Raw genomic sequence first — 8,748 nt, forward strand, 5'->3', positions numbered from 1 at the left:
TGTAACCCACTAACCCGAACTTTTTGTCCTGTGACTGCAGAGGTATTAACAGGCCACTGTACCTTGAATGCTCCTTTAGAATATGTGCTACCCACTTATGCTAAACAATCTGTTCCATCTTCTTTAGTTATGACGCTCTGAGTATCTTTCCCAGACCTCAAGAAGAGCTCTGTCTGGCTCGAAAGAGTGTCTCTCTCACCAACAGAAGTTGGTCCAATAAAATATATTATCTCGCCCACCTTGTCTCTCTAATATCATTGGACTGACATGGCTACAACTACACTACATACAACAACTCGTGATTGTCATTTGAAACTGGTAATGAAAATATTGTGTATTCTGGGTTCAATTGAAACATAATAGGCAGCAGGTTTAAAACAGACAAAAGGAAGTATTTCTTCACGCAATGCACAGTCAGCCTGTGGAACTCCTTGCCAGAGGATGTTGTGAAGGCCAAGACGATAACAGGTTCAAAAAAAGAACTAGATAAATTCATGAAGGATACGTCCATCAATGGCTATTAGCCAGGATGGGCAGGGATGGTGTCCTTAGCTTCTGTTTGCCAGAAGCTGGGAATGGATGACAGGAGATAGATCACTTGATGATTATCTGTTCTATTCATTTCCTCTGGAGCACCTGGCATTGGCCACTGTTGGAAGACAGGAAGCTGGGCTAGATGGACATTTGGTCTGACCCAGTATGGCCACTCTTATGTTCCTATAAAATTTATACAAACATTTAAGCAGACATTTCAGTCCTTTACTCTGAAAAGGAGAGATTTTTACTATCAATTAAATGTGCTTTTAGAGTGAGAGAACTTTTTCAGATGAATACTGTCCAAACCCAAGTGTGTCCTAAGGAGACATGCCTGCCCTTTCTAACACACTACAGTATTTAGTGATAATTAGAGGCCTCTTCATGCTGTAATTTTCTGCTGCTTTGGGTACTGAACCAAACAGGATTTTTCTTGTCAGAACACCAGGTATTTATCTTGACATTTAAGAGCAGCACAGCACCATTTTTCTTCAGTGAGCTTTGAATATTTGAGTCAGTTTAATTAATCAAGTTGTTTGTTTAAAAGTGGGATAACTTCAATAGGGGAGACCCATATTAGAGTATCCCACAGCTTAGCGTACTCATCTGACAGATGCCAGAGCCCTGTTGTAATCCCTTCTCCCCTTTGGTGGGACTTGAACCAAAAGGCTCCTACATCCTGGGTTAGTACTCTGTCCACTAGGCTAAGGGTTATAAGGGAGGGCCTCTTCCCCCTACCACTTCACAAGCTGTTTTGTGTGAACTTTTCTGAGGGTTCTGATGCAATAGGCAAGCTCATTGGCCCCCAGCAGGTGACTTAGACAGCTGAATGCTTATTTTCCCCTGCTTTGTGAGCTGTTCTTGGGCTCAGGCAGGAGATAAGGGCCCAGGCACATAGAGTGAGGCTGCAATAGGCATGTCCAGAGGCAAAAACTTATGCACCAAGTGAGGTTAGGCACCTACAAGGTTAGGCAGCAGCCAAGAGAGTTTTGTGGATTGCAGTGGCACCTAAGCACTTTCATGGATGTGGAATCTCACATTAAGATGTTGCAAAATAGGTACCTAAAGTTAGAAACCTAAACTCCTATTTAGGCTCCTATATGAGTGTCCCAATTTTTAAAAGTGTTGAGGACCTAGCAGCTCCCATTCACTTAAAGTGGAAGTTGATTTGAAGTCAGTGGGAGCTGCTGGGTGCTCAGCACTTGTAAAAGTCAGGGCATTGCTTTAGCTGCCTGGATATTAGAACTGAGAAGCATTTTTTGACCTTTCGTGGCTGGTCCCTTTAAGGGGAGTCAGGACCCAGTCCACTTGTGAAGGGCTTTTTTAAGGAGAACAAGCCCATCTCTGCTGACCAGTAAGCAATTAACTGCCAGCCAGCCAGCCCACCCATGCAGCTAATTGACTAACAAGCACCTAGGTCTGGTAAAAGGCTACTAGAGCTCAGTTGGAGGGAGGTGATCTTAGAGAGGAGTTTTGTGAAACTGTAGCAGGGTAGAGTTAAACTCTTCTGGTTTACTAGTGGGAAAAGTGAGTAAAGGGACCAAAGGGGAAAAGCTGACTGAAGACTACAGCTGGGAGAAGAGCTGGGAAATTCTGACCTCAGGAGAGGATGCTTGCTGGGATTAGCCCCAGAGCTAGAAGAAGGGTTAGGTTTGAAGGCCCTATGAGGAGGGGTTTTGTACTCTAAAGAAAATTAATAAATGAGACTTCACAAAGGGAGTCTCTTGTTCTCAGTTCCTGGGTCTGGAAATCCTTACATGACTAAAAGAGTAGTAGGCCTGCAAGGACTTGCCCATTCAGAGGGTCGAGGGAAACATTTTATGAGATGTGTTCTGGTCCAAAAAAACCGAAATCAGAGAGACAAGGTGAGTGAGATAATATATTTTATTGGATCAACTTCTGTTGGTGAGAGAGAGACAAGCTTTTGAGCTACACAGAGCTCTTCAACTCTGGGAAAGGTATTCCAAGTCAAAACATGTTGTTGGTTTAGTGTCTTTGATTTGAAATAATTTTTCATTTAAAAACTGTAAGGGGGCTTATTCCTTCACCCACTTCCCTGGTCCTTCTCGCATGAACAGAGAGCAACAATACCTGAAGTCCAAAGGTGCAAACAATTCAATGTTTATTGGGGTGAACTTCCAGCAAGCATGATTCCAGTTTCATTCCTTACAGAAGAATTACCTCCAGGCTGTCCTTATTTTGTTCTATAGTCAGGCTTGTGAATTACCCCACTCACTGGTCATTTATGAAATTCATGAGGTGGTATACCTCAGTTTCCCCTCTTGTACAACAGACCAAGTTTGCAATAGTTTCTCTGCTGTACCAAGCATTAAGTTTATTCTCAGGTAATAGCTGAGACACAGCTTCAGATTTTAGCACTGTACACATACACATACCCCTTAAGATTAACCTGTCCCCCTTATTTTCAGGCTTGACTTGTTTTTTCACCTCCCTTTCCCAGAGGGCCATAATCTGAGGCTTCTAGTAGCTTGTTTGCTGACCAGGTGTATTCATTATTTGCAGCTCCTTTATGCCCATCAGCTAGGTAATTTGCATTTACACAGAGGCTTACTAGCTTGCTTCTGGATCCAAAGCTATTAGCAGCTCAGAGACTGTCTTAAAAGGGAAACATACCACTTCCACTAGAGTTCTGATTACTTTCCACTTTCATCTCCTGCTCCAAAACCCACAGATCTGAAAAAGAAAGCACAACCTATTGTGGCCCCTTTTGGAGCCCTAATAGGATTTTAATTAAGTACCATTTTTGCATTTTTTTTTACCCCTTCTCCAATATACACTGCACCCATCCTGGGAAAATGCACATTCCTTCCATAGTTTAATCTCCATACCATATTAATTTTACACAAGGTGTAACTGCCTCCCATGCCCACAGAGTTTTCATGCACACCCACCAAAGCAACAATCTGATCCCCCAGAGCCACCCCAAGGCTCAGTGTTCCCCTCATTCTTCCCCTTTTCCTTTTCTTTTACCTGTGCGCACATACAATTCTTTTGCCTAACATCCCTTGCACTGTGATTACTCTTTACACAACTGTACCCCAATTATACTTCCAAGTTGTTCAACTAGACACAATGAGGGGCAGCCAAGTTAAGTTCCAATAGAAACCACTTACATCCTTTAGTGATTTTGATTAGGTTACCCAATAGTCAAATAATATTGATCTGATTCTCCTCTACCTGCTGCCTGTAGCAGTCCCTTATAGACCATTTCTGTGGGAAAAGGGCCCATTTTCCCTCAGAAAAGCTGTAAAGGCTTCTGGGGACAAGCATAGTGGTGCCAATCTATCTGACCCCCTTGGATAATTTAATTACCAAGCTTCCATCAAATGTGACTGCACAGAGTTGCACATACAGTTACATTTATATAACTGGGTTTTATCATTAAACAGAAACACCACAACTGTTACTCTTTTAACATCTTCACAACAGTTACTTTTTACCATCTCCAAAATGTTTACTTTCCTCCAAACCCTGTATTATCAATTTTTGCAAAAGCTATTTTGTGACTTTTCACTCACTTGCTCCTTCATTCAGTTCTTTAAGGTAGTGCAATTTGTCTGTAACAACTTAGCCACCAAGTACAATTATTGCCACACAGCTGCCTTAACCTGTGCTGTCTTTATCTTGAGACTGTTCAAAGAGGCAGTAAAACATTTGTCTCCATGGATGCCCATGGATCTTTTACTCCAAAAATTCCAGTGGAATACAGCAGACCTCCCTCATACTTTGTCCAAAAAAACCAAAAACATTTCATATAAGTATCCAAAGTACCCTCCATTAAAACTTCAGAAAAACAAAAGTGTGGAAAGGCTGGGGGAGAGGTGGAAAGAAACCAATAAAGCCTGTCAGGTCAGATTAAAGTATAGGCTACCAGCAGCAAATTAAGTAAACCGAGAAAAAGAATAAAAAGGATATAGTTGGCTCTGAGCCAAGAGTAGGCTCCCTGGGTTGAAACAGTAAGGAACCCTTATCCCCAGGTTCTCATTCTGGCTCTGGGAGAAGAGTGGGGGTTGTTTCCTGCTCCTGCAAACCTGCCATTTTGCACTTTGAAACTTCCCCCCTTCTTTCTCTCCACTCCCCCAGGACCAAGTCCCAGCCCCAGTCTCTAAAGGTAGTCTGTTAACTCTGCTTTTGACTTTAAACCCTGTAGTGCCAAATCATCTTTCACTACCCCTAACTAATTTACAACCCTTCAGCAGCCCTTGCTGAAGCAGCACAAAACTTGAAAGATTACTGGCAGCTTCCCATAATGCTGCCCTTACTTCAAACCTCTCACAAGCAGACTGAAGTGCCTCCTTTCCCTGGAAGGCATTCAGTCCCCATGGGCAGAGACCTTCCTCCACTACCCATATACCAAGGAGTGGGGGGGGGATGGAAACAGGGACCACCCCCCATCCCTCTGGATCCCCTAACGCTTCCTCCATTTCCTTTTTAATCTCATCCCAGGTTGACCCTTGCACCTGGTATGGGCCCTGGTTCTTCCTTACCCATTTATCCAAAAAATCCTTTACCCTGGCTTGCCAGAACCCACAACTACCATCACGAGAGTTTGCTATACCCCCTCCAAGCAGCTACGTGGACTGTTCAGGAGGGGGACTTACAGGCTGCCACTCACCTATCAGATGCAAAGTATCCAAGTCACCGGCACCATGATGTTAGGGGGCTTATTCCTTCACCCACTTACTTCCCTGGTCCTTCTCGCATGAACAGAGAACAACAATACCCGAAGTCCAAAGGTGCAAACAATTCGATATTTATTGGGGTGAACTTCCAGCAAGCATGATTCCAGTTTCCTTCCTTAGTGTCCCCCTTCCCAGCTCTGACACCACAGAGCCTTACACCTGTGTCCCTGTTCCCATTCCTGCCCTTAGCAGGGCATGATTCCAATTTCCCCATTCCCTGTTCCCACTCCCCCACACGCACTCTTCCTGATTGACTGCAGACTATATAGTAAAACTTGAGTCCTGCTTAGCTATACCTTAACCAATCATTTTCCTGAAATTTAACTAACCAATCCTAACATATTGTAACATGATTATTTAACCAATTATATCCCTCCACCTTAATTAGTTTACACCCAGCAAAATTAATTATACAGCAGACAGAAACAATCACAGAACCAGACAGAGATTATACAGACAAACAATAGGGAAATGGGGACTACAGTGATAGAACAAACACAGAAATGAATGATTTGTGTCCATTTATTCTTTTATGTAGAGACTGTCCAGTTTGACCAATGTACCTGGTCCAGTCCACACAAGAGATCCACTTCCTGGACACTACAGTGCTAATAAACAATGGTCACATAAACACCACCCTATACCGGAAACCTACTGACCGCTATTCCTACCTGCATGCCTCCAGCTTTCACCCTGACCACACCACACGATCCATCGTCTACAGCCAAGCTCTGCGATACAACGGCATTTGCTCCAACCCCTCAGACAGAGACAAACACCTACAAGATCTCTGTCAAGCTTTCTTACAACTACAATACCCACCTGCAGAAGTAAAGAAACAGATTGATAGAGCCAGAAGAGTTCCCAGAAGTTACCTACTACAGGACAGGCCTAACAAAGAAAATAACAGAACGCCACTAGCCGTCACCTTCAGCCCCCAACTAAAACCCCTCCAACGCATTATTAAGGATCTACAACCTATCCTATAGGATGACCCAACACTCTCACAAATCTTGGGAGACAGGCCAGTCCTTGCCTACAGACAGCCCCGCAACCTGAAGCAAATACTCACCAACAACCACATACCACACAACAGAACCACTAACCCAAGAACTTATCCTTGCAACAAAGCCCGTTGCCAATTGTGCCCACATATCTATTCAGGGGACACCATCACAGGGCCTAATAACATCAGCCACACTATCAGGCTCGTTCACCTGCACATCCACCAATGTGATATATGCCATCATGTGCCAGCAATGCCCCTCTGCCATGTACATTGGTCAAACTGGACAGTCTCTACGTAAAAGAATAAATGGACACAAATCAGATGTCAAGAATTATAACATTCATAAACCAGTCGGAGAACACTTCAATCTCTCTGGTCACGCAATCACAGACATGAAGGTCGCTATCTTAAAACAAAAAAACTTCAAATCCAGACTCCAGCAAGAAACTGCTGAATTGGAATTCATTTGCAAATTGGATACTATTAAATTTAGGCTTAAATAGAGACTGGGAGTGGCTAAGTCATTGTGCAAGGTAGCCTATTTCCTCTTGTTTTTTCCTACCCCCCCCCCCCCAGATGTTCTGGTTTAACTTGGATTTAAACTTGGAGAGTGGTCAGTTTGGATGAGGTATTACCAGCAGGAGAGTGAGTTTGTGTGTGTATGGGGGTGGGGGGGATGTGAGAAAACCTGGATTTGTGCAGGAAATAGCCCAACTTGATTATCATGCACATTGTGTAAAGAGTTGTCACTTAAACACCACACGCATTATCCAGCAGTATATGCAGCACCAGAACCTGGCAGAGCAATACCAAGCGAGGAGGCGACGTCAGCGCGGTCACATGACCATATATAATAATGATAATGCGTGTGGTGTTTAATGTGCTCCTAATTGCCAAAGTGAGCTGAGCCGCCTCCATGCTTGCCTTCATATGGCGTCCGCACAGAAAAAAGGCACGGAACGATTGTCTGCCATTGCTCTGACGGAGGGAGGGGCGACTGACGACATGGCTCACAGGATTGGCTTACAGGGAATTAAAATCAACAAAGGGGGTGGCTTTACATCAATGAGTATTTCAGGCAGGATTTCACAGACGGTTCCAATAAGAAATGGTGCACCTAAGTAATTGCTCTTATTGGAACAAGCACGTTGGTCTGGCCTCTGATTGATACATAGCTAGATTTACCTCGCTGCACCTTCTCTGTGAGTGACTGCAGTGTGACCTAGAGGAATGAGTCCCCTAGACAGGAGAGGGGAGGAAGCAAATGAGTACAAAACAAATCTGATCTATTTCTTGTTTTGATCCACTCCATCTATCTTTTACATCTTTGGCTGGCAGCAGACGGTGCAGTAAGACTGCTAGCCATCCTCATCTCTTGCCTGCCTGGCAGAAGATGGTACAGTAGGACTGCTAGCAATCCGTATCGCCTGCCTGCTCACTATAAGATGGTTCAATGGGACTGACTGCAGGACTAAAGAGAATGACCTGGTCAAGTCACTCCAAATTTAGTCCCTGCGCCCACATCTGCCCAGGCGCTCGTGGCTGACGTGGCCAGGAGCACCTCGGACATGACGATGACGGCTACCAGTCGTACTGTACCGTCTGCTGCCACAAGGCATTGGGTTGATGCTACTGTGTAGCAATGCAGTACCACGTCTGCCAGCACCCATGAGACATACGGTGACGGTTACCTAAGCGGGCTCCATGCTTGCCGTGGTATGGCGTCTGCACAGGTAACTCAGGAAAAAAGGCGCGAAACGATTGTCTGCCCTTGCTTTCACAGAGGGAGGGAGGGAACGGGGGCCTGACGATATGTACCCAGAACTACCCGCGACAATGTTTTAGCCCCATCAGGCATTGGGATCTCAACCCAGAATTCCAATGGGCAGTGGAGACTGCGGGACCTGTGGGATAGCTACCCACAGTGCAACGCTCCGGAAGTCGATTCTAGCCTAGGTACTGTGGAAGCACTCTGCCGAGTTAATGCACTTAGAGCATTTTCTGTGGGGACACACACACTCGAATATATAAAACCGATTTCTAAAAAACCGACTTCTATAAATTCGACCTAATTTCGTAGTGTAGGCATACCCTAAGAGAAGGACCTTACACCGGCAGACAGTGATTTTGATTCTTTCTTTTATACCTCTATAACTAGCTAAGTCATAAGAATACACCTAAATGCTTAGGTTATATGCCTTTACAGACAAGCCTGAATATCTATGTCCTATCAAAATCTTCCTTCAGTACTATTGTACAAAGTTAAATACTTGAAACCAAAACAAAACACTTCATTTTGAATTGAATTTAAGGTTTAGTTTGACCCTCAAATGATGTATTTTTTTTAAATTTCCCGTTTGCCAAAAATCTCAACAAATTTTGTTTTCAGGTTGATCTGAAAATTGTTTATATATTTTTCTGGATTACAGATTTAGGCACCTGTTTTGGAAAATCTTGGCCTTAACCTCTTTCTGCCTCAGTTTTTCCATCAGGATAATACTG

This window comes from Lepidochelys olivacea (assembly GCF_965140295.1).
Source record: "Lepidochelys olivacea isolate rLepOli2 genome assembly, chromosome: 2".
NCBI classification, from domain to species: domain Eukaryota; kingdom Metazoa; phylum Chordata; order Testudines; family Cheloniidae; genus Lepidochelys; species Lepidochelys olivacea.